The sequence below is a fragment of the Myotis daubentonii genome, chromosome 11 (genome assembly GCF_963259705.1).
Source record: "Myotis daubentonii chromosome 11, mMyoDau2.1, whole genome shotgun sequence".
NCBI classification, from domain to species: domain Eukaryota; kingdom Metazoa; phylum Chordata; class Mammalia; order Chiroptera; family Vespertilionidae; genus Myotis; species Myotis daubentonii.
The window spans coordinates 77,912,492-77,924,718 of NC_081850.1; the positions used below are offsets into that span (position 1 = coordinate 77,912,492).

At 42.1% G+C, this 12,227-nt stretch overlaps 1 protein-coding gene across 19 annotated transcripts in view; it reads right to left on the reverse strand.

The window, feature by feature from the left end:
* The window catches only part of FNBP1 (formin binding protein 1), a 100,140-nt gene that overhangs the window by 25,572 nt on the left and 62,341 nt on the right, over positions 1-12,227 (reverse strand). The gene's annotated exons all lie outside the window — the stretch shown is intronic.

Below are 12,227 nucleotides of genomic sequence, written 5' to 3' on the forward strand. Positions count from 1 at the left end.
AACTTGTCATTCCACTTATCTATGCCTTCATCAGCTGATTCTTATACGTGCCCTGCCTAGGGACTGAACCAGAATCTTGGCATAGCGGGACTATGCGCTAACTAATTGAGCTACCCGGCCATGCTGCTGCAAATGCTAAGATTTCATTCTTTCTATGGCTGAGTAACAATTCCCTCGCACACATGTACCACATCTTCTTTGTCCATCCTCTACTGATGGCACTTGGGTTGCTTCCATATCTTGGCTATTAAAACATAGCAGGTGTTATTTTTTAAAAATGGTTTAGCATTTGAATTTACTTTAGGTAAGGATATGTGTTCTGATTTGTCACAAACTTCAACATTCTGTTGTCTAACTTGGCATTCCTGTCTAGGGAGACACCAGAGTCAGCATTCTTTCTCACCTGCGCCTACAACTTGCACTTGGCCAGATTCACAGATCTGTGTCGCCTGGATGGGCCTTGTGAGAACTTCTGTGTATATAAATATAAATATATAACATTGTGTACATATATGTTTTCTTCTTAAGGAGGAGGACATGAGGGAATCCATACATTTTTAAATTCAATTCTCAGTGGGGTTCATGAACCCAAAAGGTATATGAACCATGATCCAAATGGACTTTCTAAAACTCCCCACATTTATTTGTCGTTATACTGTAAAGAAGCAGTAAGCCTGCGCCCTCTTTGTGCTTTTTATGTTTTGTGTATATGCTATTTTGGGGGCTTTCTCCATCCCTCCTAAATAATCAAGAATAAAATTCACCAATTTGTTCCCTCTTCTAATCCATATTTTGGTTTCTCACATACCTACAGGGGAGGAGCAAGTGTTGACATGTTACAGAATGGATGTGAAAGCTCCAGCCAGTACGAGTGTAAACGTAAAGTCATCCACAGATCCCAGGGATAGTTAGGCTGGCGATCCATCCTACACTCACCCAGCACTTGGAGGGTCCCTAGATAACACTGCTCAGGAACTCCGAGACCCGGTGGGTGGGGGGGGCCACACCCACCCGCTGCCAGAGGAAGAGAAGGCTTGGCTGGCAGCTGACTTGGCAAGCCTGCCACACTGAGCCAACAACACCACAGGAAAAGGGCTTGTTCCCACATAACCAAGGCAACTTTTTGATTGTTTGTTTTTTGCCTTGTTTTATGAACCCAATAGTTGGGGGGGCGGGGGGGGGGAAGAAAAAAAAAAGAAAGAAAAAGAAAAAGAACAGGAACGTTCAAATGTAAACCCTAAGCACACACGTGGGGGTTGTTCATCCCTTCCTGGCTGGTCGTTGATAACATCTCCGCTGGTTTGTAGCATCGCAGGGCTTTGCTGGTTTCCTGCCTGTGACGTGAACGCTTCACCTGATTCTCACTTCCTGACGCACTGACTCATAGGCGCACTGGTCAAGGCCCAAGGTGGTCGCTGGGAGAGGCTTCCTTTATTCCCTTCCCCATGCATACAGACACACTTCCCACACCAGGTAACAGCATCAGCAGAGCCAAACGAGTTTCCTTATTGCCCGACGTGTCTCAGTTTCTTGAGGCCTCAGGTACCTCAAAACCACCATATCATTTCTCACCTCCCCTTGGGTATTTCAGCTGCCACTCTTTCTGCCGCCCATCCTGTCCCGTCCTGACCATATGCTGCGCTTGGCTTCCGCTTCTACTGCATCTCAGTAAACATAGAATCCGTCCCCAACATGCTAAGTGCCCAGCTACCCTGACAACCCCATGCCCTCCTCCGCTAAATCGCTTCCCCACCTACGCGCACTCCATCTGTCCCTCTCAGCCACCAACGCGAAGTCCTCTTAACTCTTTCAATCACCTAGACTTTACCTTCATCACTTGGTTACGAATATGAAAAAACACAAGGGAATTCCCAGGCCTCAAATGTCTAAAAAATTCTCTATTTCATTCACAAACCTTCCTCAGAAAAAGACACAAAAACCCCAGGGGCAAGGGAGGGCTCGCCACTTCTGAAACCAAGAATAACAAGCAGGAAGACGGACAGTCCCTGTGTTAGTTCTGGAGAGATGATTCTACTCGGTGAATTTTAGAAACAGCTTCGTTCTGAAGCAGAGATCAGTACATCATTATTATATACAGGGTGTCCCCCCCAAAATGCATGCAAACTTAGAATATAGTTATAAGTTATGTTAATTAAAATGCATTTCGTTTCATTTAACAGCTACTAGCTGTGAAAGTGTGTATACATTTTGGGGGGACACCCTATATATATACATATATGTATGTATGTATTTACGTATGGACACACACACACACACGCCACATGAGCGTGTCCTCAGGACAAGTCCATCATGCCAGCCTTGGAATGTTTTTCTGATGAGATCTGGGAGCGAGCCCTGTGGAGGCCCCGCAGCACCATGTGGGAGGAAGTGGCTGTGATCCGCTTCCTCCTCCCTCCCCAGAATCTCCAGCGATGTCTTCTCCTTGGCTATCTGATGGCCTTTGTAAGCATATTAACTCATAATAGTTTCCTGATGTCCTTTCATATAACTAGGGACTACTAGTGTGAGCTGTGGAAGCGACCGAAATAAGCAGCCACATGTATCAGCTGAGCAGAAGAAAAGGCAGACCAACATCCGCCAGAGGGGATGGGGATGTTCCAGAAGCGAGTTTCCCTGGGAGCTTTTCTTGAGTGCCAAAGCTTGGACAGAGATGGCACACGTCCATGCATTTCTACAGCCTCCCTCTCGCCCACTGAAAGGACAGAGAAGCACTTAAAGGAAGCAAAACCTTGTTGTACATTCAATTCTTCAAGGTCACAGCAGGAAGGCAGGGCTGTCTTAGCCGCCATCCCCGCACCCATCTGCTTTGAATTAATCCTCACTTTTGAATCCCGAGCCCAGGAATGTGCCATTGTTCTGACCAAGTTTAATATGGAAAATCTTTTTTTGTTTTGTAAGCTGTTGTGTTTATTTTACGATGGAAAGAGCAAGCTCAATCAGTTACTAATTATAACAGATATATTTTTAGAACTATCTTTAATAGTATTTTCAAAAATTATCTGAAGTAACCAATTACTAACTAGATGTTTTAGAAAGTGCACCTCCTCATGTACTAGTATATGCTACACGAAGGTTAAAGCACCACTATTTCTCATTTCTTTTTAAGTCAGTCTAAAAATAGCCACTATTATCTTAAAGAGGTACAGTAGTTCCATTAATTAAAATTTCCATTCTAATTTTTTTTTTTAATGAGTCAGAGTCACAGAATTTAGAGATAATCGAAAAAAACCCAGAATGACCACAACTGCAGGACACTGTAAGTCACACACATCTTTGAATAAGACCTACTCCACTTTCACTGTCAATCACAAAGACTGAATTTAAACTTGAGAATTTCTGTGACAAGCCCTTGGGAATCTCCCCAAATAAATCCAAATAGAAGTATGTACTGTTTACGCATGAGTTCACTGCTAGGTAATTCTTTTTTTTTTTTTTTAAATTTATCTTTATTGTTGAATTACTGGGTAATTCTTTTTCTTTTTAAAAATTTTTGTTGAGTTTATTGGGGTGACATTGGTTAGTAAAATGATATAGGTTTCCGGTGCACAATCGTTTACACCATCTGTGTATTGCATTGTGTGTTCACCACCCAGAGGTAAGCCTCCTTCCGTCACCATTTGGGTAATTCTCAATACCGCCCACTCCCACATCCTATGGAAATACAGCTTCCTGCCTAAGAGGTCAGACTTGCCGTTTCTAAATAAAGGAAACAATATACTAGAAACCGAACTGCAGCCCGATGCTTCTCAACCCGAATGGGCTTAAGATAAAAATATTGGAATGCATTTAGATTGTTAGCACGGACAACGTGTGAAGCGACTTCCCTATTCGACTTCCTGGATCCTGACCGGGCATCGAACCATGACCTCCTGGTTCATAGGCCGACGCTCAACCACTGAGCCACGCCGAAGGGGCAGTAATGAGCTTTATTACTTTCTTATCATGACCTCAGCCGCCTCAGGATGTGACTCCTGCTGTTCATTAAGGGACACACCATTCACCGCAGAGCGCCGGGGAAGTCGCCTTTGCCCTTCGCATGTAATATAACGAAGGAAAAAACCCTATTTTTTATTACCAAAAATTTGGGGATAGCAAATGAGGAATATTTGACAGCTCCGGTTGCTCAAATAGTAGTAAATATTCTCTGAAGCAGCTGTACACTCAATACTGTGTTTCCTCATTATCATCAGAGGAAATTTTTTTTTTAATAGAAACAATCTGTAAAATGGCAATAATTTAATGATAACATCAGTTAATAATTAAATTGTAAAGACATATCTAAAGGAATATAATACATAATGTTCCTAGAATGTTCTGTCACATGGCAGATGCTCAGTTATTATTCATTCAATGATTCTGGAATTAGGTTCCAATTTATGAACATTTACCATATAGCAAGTTTGTCTTTCTAATGAATATTTGGTATTCCTCTGAGCCTTATTAAATAACTTTTCTCATGTGAATGCCCAGCATGAGGGAAGATGCTGCAATGTCCGACTCAAGAACTGCTGTTGCAAGGTACCATCTCCCTGCACTGGTCAGGGTCTTTTCAATAAATACAAAATATGCTCAAACACACCCCATCTTGGAAATTCAATACAAACACTCTCACTTCACTGCACTGTGCTCCACTCCTAATACTCTATTCCCTGCTCCTCAAAGAGCAAAACTCCTCAGATATGTCTTCATTTTATGCATTTCATTCATTTTACAGAGGAAATGTGTTTTAGGCTGGAGGGGAAAGGGGCTGAAACCGAGATTTCATCCTGAAGTTACTAGCCCGCATGGTGACCTGCGGCAGCTCCGCTCACACAGCAGATGGCCTGACCGCAGGGCCGGACCCCGCCAGCAGGGTGTGCGGCCGGCCTGAGGCGCAGCAAGAATCTGGCACTTGGCTCTTGACCTACCTCTCTCCAATCTACCTGAGCTATTGACTCAACAGTGTGGACAAAATCAGTCACATGAATTTAATCACCTACGTTATTTGGCCCATCCTCTCTTTAGTTCTTTTTCCTACCTCAATCACAAAAAGTGCTTGCTGTAAAATAATTCAAATTTGCAGAGCTGTACGGTTTAGAAAGAAGTACCCACACCTCTGGCCTCTGATAATCACTATTTATGGTGACAGCCTGGAGTTCGCAATTTGTGTGTGTGTGTTGGGGGGCAGTGTCTGAGAAAACATCGAAGGAGGCACAACAGCCTGGGACAAGTGATTGGAAAGTTCTAGAAATACAGCTGCAAGGATACCACTAAATGACACCACAGTGATCCCTGATCAACAGCTGGCAAACGTGGTGAGTCTGAGTCACCAAGGAGCTACAACCAGTGGACACCTTGCTTCTGGACAGGCCAGTTGATGAGAAGCACACAAGTCTTCACAGCCCACAAGGGAGATCAGAGAAAACCTGTTGAGAACGCCTGGAAGCTTGCACTGATTTTCTGGGATTTGTCAAAAACTAGGCCGAAACCGGTTTGGCTCAGTGGATAGAGCGTCGGCCTGCGGACTGAGAGGTCCCGGGTTCGATTCCGGTCAAGGGCATGTACCTGGGTTGCAGGCACATCCCCGGTGGGGGATGTGCAAGAGGCAGCTGATCGATGTTTCTCTCTCATCGATGTTTCTATCTCTATCTCTCTCCCTTCCTCTCTGTGAAAAATCAATAAAATATATTAAAAAAAAAACACAAAAAAAACACACACAAAAAAACTGGTCTTTGACCCAGAATTCTACCGGTGGGAATTGATCCTAATGAAATAATTTTAAATGAAGTCTGCAACTGAGGCACGTGCCCTTGATAAGAATCAAACCCAGGACCCTTCAGTCCGTGTGCCAACACTCTATCCACTGAGCCAAACTGGCCGGGCTAATGCACTAATGTGTAGCACTTAAAAAGAAAAAAAAATGTGAAAGAATATTTAGCCCAGCCAGTGTGGCTCAGTTGGTTGAGCACTGACCCATGCCCCAAGAGGTGGCCAGTTTGATTCCCGGCCAGGGCACATGCCTGGATTGCCAGCTTGATCCCCAGGAGGGGAGTGCAGGAAGCAGCCCATCGATGTTTCCATATCATTCCCTCTCCTTTCCTCGCTTTCTAAAATCAATTAAAAAAAAAAAGAATATTTTTATGATCAAGGAATGTGAAAGCTGTATATAATTTAATTTTTTTAGTTTCCAAAACAGTATTTTCAGCATAACCCCGTTACTGTAAAAATATAAAACATTAATAATGATAACTTCTGTAAGAGTGATGAGCGTATATCTTATCTTGCTAAAAAGATTAGTAAAAGAGACAAATTTTAATGCTGAATTCTAGAAACTGAAAGGTTGAAGGCTTGCCTTTGAGGCCCCAAAAGAAAACAAAAAGCTCTGAAAAGATAATGTAGCAGGAGGGTTACCAACATAGAAGAGATGAAAAAGGTCTCTGTCTGGAACAATGTTGTTGTATGATAAATGGCATTGTTCAAATTTCCCAGCGCTGCTGCATCGAGAATACATTTCCAAGTTCAAGACTGAGAATGCATTTACAAATTCCTATTCAGACTGAGTGCTGGGAGTTTTTGTTGGAGCCTTCCAGGCCAGGAACTTGCCAAAACAATGAGTCTGTCTTTGATAAATTATAAAGGCAGCTAAAATACAAAACAGAGAAAAACTTCAAAATAAGTTAACCAAAGAAATATGCTTGAACTATTCCAGCAATTTCCTGATTTTTTTTTTTTACAGCCTTACAACTGGTAGCCCCAGCCTGGTAGGTTCCCTTGGTGCAGAGTCACTGAAATAGGAGAGAATATGGAGAGTAGCAAATGAGACCAGCATCTCAATCCCACATGGGCCATTCACTTGCTAAACAGTTTTGAGAAAAGGCCTTCTGTTCCCCTATATTCCGGATGCTTGATTTGAAAAGTAGAATGTGAAATACCTGCTTCCCCAAGGTGAGTGGCAGTTTCTGCTAAGAGAGAAGCCAGTGCTGACCTTGTTCATCCGGGCACTGGCACCACTCCACGGTGGGCTGGCGGGAACAAATTTGGGAGGAGCTCGAGGCTCTAAGACTCTTCCTCTTCCCTGGCTTCTAATTGCATTGTCATTGGCAAGAGCCTTGAGCTTTCAGTTATGTGGGTTTGAAATGATCTCTTTCTCTTCCCCTTCTCTCCTTAATAAATAACCTCACTACAGAACACGACAATCACAAGGTTTCATATACATACAGCTGAAGAGAGCTGGATTCTAGGAAGTTAATGCTATATGACCACCATTCTCTATGGCTGTGCAGTTATTGTGAAAAACAAAAATACTGAAAGCACTTTGTAAACCTAGTTCTAGAAAATATATGTTCCACAGAAGAGAAAAAAATTATTCCCAATACATCCCCCAAGGTAAATAAATGAAATACTATACTTCTAGTTCTGAGGGAATGTAAGGTGTCTGGAGTTAAGTTAGCAGCTGTTTACCCTTCTTACCCAAGCCACAATAGATTTCAAACCGCAATGTTTAATACTAAAAATCTCACGTGTCATCAGTAAATACTACCAATGAGCTTAAGGTGTAAGACCATAGGCCCTTCCTCTATTCCAACCTCAGTGTTAGCTTTCTTGGCTCTCCTTTAAGCTGGTGACACCCAGCAAAACGTGTGTAGTGATCAGACAGGACAGCCAGGAAGCTTGTTGAGGTCTCAGGCGATAGGGTGGATGGGGAAAGAGTGTATTTGAGAAACAAAGCCTTACACTTGTGTATGTATTATACGGGTGGTCCCAGAATCCCAAGCCCATGTGATTAACATAAAAATTAGTTGGAGCCCAGCTGTGGTGGCTCAGTGGATTGAGCGTCATCCCATGAACCAAGAGGTCCTGGGTTCAATTCCCAGTCAGGGCACATGCCTGGGTTGTGGGCTCGATTCCCAGTAGGGGGCGTGCAGGAGGCAGCCCATCAATGATTCTCTCTCACCATTGATGTTCTATCTCTGTCTCCCTCTCCCTTCCTCTCTGAAATCAATAAATATATATATATTTTTTTTTAAAGAAAAGAAAATATAAAACACTTTCCAGTGCCAGTTTTTTGAGCAGTAGGTTCCATAGTGTTTCATCAGGGTCACATTCATTCCGCCATTTTGCTTTAAGCATCATGATCCGTTCTTAACTGACCTCTCCAGCTAGGTCCTGCTCGTCACCTGCCCCATCAGGCAGGTCAGCATCTGCAATGTGTTTCCCTCAGAGCCCTGGATGAAGTTCCCGCCACCTCAGTTGCTCTCTCTCTGTTCCTTCCTTTCAACTTCTACCCATTCTTCATGCTCCACTCCCAAGTCCTCCTTCAGACCTATCCCAACAAACTACTCCACGTGGAGTTTTTTCAGAGGCAACATCCACAAACAACCTTTGAGCTCCTGGGACCTGCTGGTCACAGGACCAGGTGCTTACATAGATGATGTAACTCAATCATTTTCACCGCTTTGCTCTGGTTATCTTCACCACGGAGTTGGCATGTAACAGGGTACTCTTCTTCCCCACTGACCCAGGTTTTCCTGGTCTCTCCACGGCATCATCATTTGCTAACCAGGGTCCTCATGAAAGGCATCTACGGCAATCCTACTGATGCTCTGCACTGTTTGTTCAATAGATCTTCCTGCAGACGCCTAGATGTCTAGAATGTGCAAGATATACTCAATTGATTCACAGTAGGTTGAAGGGGGAAGAATTGAGGAGGGAGGAACCAGAAGTGATCCAAGGAGAAGCTCACAAACAGGCAAAATTCAAGTGGCAATACCAGTCTCAACCAGTTAACAGAAGTCCAAACACTGGCCACTACTTTACACACATCACCACCACTGGTGCCTCACAACCATCCTTGAAGGGTGTATATCATCCTTGTTGTACAGAATAGAAAACAGTCTCAGATTAAGTAAATTCCTCATTGCACCATTAGTGATTGGTAGAAACAGGACCTGAACCCACTTCTATGTAAGATTAACATTAAGAACAAGCTCTTGGCTAAGCTAGGCCATTTATTATCAGTAAACATTAAGATGCTATTCAATGAGTTACCATAGGAAAGCCTTTAGAACAGAGAGGGGCACATAGTGCCAAGTGTTCAAAGCTACACACACACACACACACACACACACACACACACACACACACACACACAATACTTAACTTCAGTTTTATTTCCTACTAGAGGCCTGGTGCATGACATTAATGCACGGGGGCGGGGGGGGGGGGGCGCGCCCTCAGCCTGGCCTGCACCCTCTCGCAGTTGGACATCCCCCAAGGGGTCCTTAGCGCTGCTGCGGAGGCGGAAGAGGTTCCCACTACCACCACTGCACTCACCAGCCGTGAGTCTGGCTTCTGGCTGAGTGGCGCTCCTCCTGTGGGAGCACACTGACCACCAGGGATCAGCTCCTGCATTGAGCATCTGCCCCCTGGTGGTCAGTGCGTGTCATAGCAACCGGTCGTTCTGCAGTTGGGTTGATTTACATATTAGCCTTTTATTATATAGGATTCATATCCCTATATCCAATGTAATATAAATATTTGTATTCGGGTCATATTTTATTTAATTCAGTTTTAGCTTCAGATCTAGGGTATAAGAAGGACCCATCACCTTGCTTTGCTCTGTTGGTATTTTGCACATTAACTAGAGGTTTGGTAATGATTATGCTTTTAGGAGTATTGAGGCAGAGCTAAGATAGATTCTCATGTCAACATTTTAATGCAGATGAAATGCATACTGGGAATATTTCACTGGAGAGGCTTTTGAAAGCATTTAGTCTTTATATAAATTCACTTCTGGTAGCACCTCCTCCCCCATATCTGATACACTGAGATTTAAAATTTTGGCTTTCTTGTTTCTTTTTAGATACTTATTTAACCAAACTCCATTTTTAGTGTAAAAACCACTTATTTCAAAGACAAATAAGTGAAAAATTAAGGTTAACAAGTGAGACAGTAATAACTTCTAAAGAATGAACTGAAACTGGGAGCTGGCTACAACTTTAAGAGTAGTTTTGTGTGAAGCATTTGACCATAGTAAGTAATTTTATGTTTCAACATCCCTGTCACAAATTTCATTTTTAGTGGTAAAACTAATATGAGCATCATGGGTTTTTTTTTTTTCCTTTTCTGTTTTTTCTTTTAATATATTTTATTGATTTTTTTACAGGGAGGAAGGGAGATAGAGAGTTAGAAACATCCATGAGAGAGAAACATCTATCAGCTGCCTCCTGCACACCCCCTACTGGGGATGTGCCCACAACCAAGGTACATGCCCTTGACCAGAATTGAACCTGGGTCTCTTCAGTCCACAGGCCGATGCTCTAGCCACTGAGCAAAACTGGTCAGGGCAGTTTTTTTTTCTTAATCTCATCCTACAAATATTCATTTATGACATAGATCAAAGTTGTGTCTTGTTTGCAAATATAAATACATTTATTCCACATCTAATAATTGGAGAAAATTTCCACTAAATTCTATTTCCCATGGGAAATGTCAAAGGAAGTAAACATATCTATTACTACTCAGGACAAACATTAAGAATGAAACAATAGAAGCCATTCAGGATGTTCATTTAATACAAACATGCTGAGAAGCAAAGTAAATAAAACATAAACCCTACAGATAACTTCTTTCAGGGCAGATATAAACAAGAGACTAACAAAAGTGTCTTTTCTAGAATCTCTGATTTGGATACTGATCCACTTAGAATAGTCAGCAACAGCATTCACTTTTTCCGGTGCATTTTTAATTCTATATTGTCTCCTGTAAATTAAAAGCAGTTTAAACTGAAAGATCAAGCTGTAGTTGCAAAATTTATTTCCTGTATTCATACTAACCACTTCCTCTTTTTTTAAAAAAAAAATTGTTTTCTAACTTGTTACAATGAACAATTCCTTCAGACATTTTATATGCAGCAAATTTGGGGAAAGCACTAAAGACATTAACATGTTCAATAAAGATGGCAGCTTCCTAGTTACAGCAAGGGCAGAGAAAATATTGAATAGTACAACTCCTTATTCGTACAATAACTTAAGGAGTCATCTTGCTAGAGGCTGTTTCCCCAAATGGTAAAAAAATGGAACACTCTGCTACTCAGCTGGCTTCCGTTAGCACAGAACCTACCCGACCTGGCCAGGCTGCCTTCCCAGAGCTGGCAACTCTGATTCCAACTGAAGCAAACTCTAAAACTACTACAATTCATTGGTTTTATCAAGACAATTACCAAACTGATAATCACTCAAGTCAATTCCTTTATACTTGCTTACAATGGCATAGATTCTTTATTCTAACTTTATTTTTCTCTTTAAAATATTCTACCGTGTGATACGTGACATAAAAAAAAACCAGCACATGTATATTGGATTGTAAATAGAAACGTGAAGTTTCATCACTTAGCTCTTGGAATTCTACCTTAATTCATGACTCAGGATTTCATATTCTACTCCACCTTAGGGACATCTATGTAGAATTTAAAAGCTAATAATGTTCAAAGCCAAATATTTTTAGAAGCCATAATGTCACACACAAAAATGGAATTTAAAAATGCCCTAAGAAACCGATAGACTGTTCTGAGTGCTCATGGTTAGGATTATAATTTAATTTAGTTTGTAAAACATTTCCTCAAATCGGGTTATATAATAAAACTCACGATGAAGCCAAACAAGGAAACCTCTCACTTTGTAGAGAGAGTTCTTCTGCTTAGTCAACACTCAGAGTTGCAACGTGTTGGAATAAAGAAGCCAGGTTAACCGTTTCATAGTCAACAACTGCCCACAAAGAGACAGGCAGTGAAGGAACCAGTCGAGTTGAAGGAAACTCGACCTGTAGGAAAAGGAGAAATTGGTACTAAAGTTCAAAATGCATAACTTGGACTCTCTGACCATTTCTGCAGCCACTTGTGACCAGTAACTGCAGTTTCAGTTAAACAATATCCTATTCTGCGTTTAGAAATTATGTAAGAGCTAACTAACAGTCACAAGGCGAGGGCGACTTAGAGAAAGGGAATTATTCACGGCCTGACATGGATGAACTCGGTCTAATGCATGCATTTAGCAAACACTGTTCTCTCTGTTCGGAAATATTAGTCCACATTCCATTCATTTTGATAACCTTTTCCTTTTTCATCCCAACGCCACACTAACCAACGGCAGCACCACCAGAATCCAGGGCGCAGGTGCTGCCCCTCACCCAACTTCGTCTAGCCCGCTATTATGCCAAAGCAGAGGGAC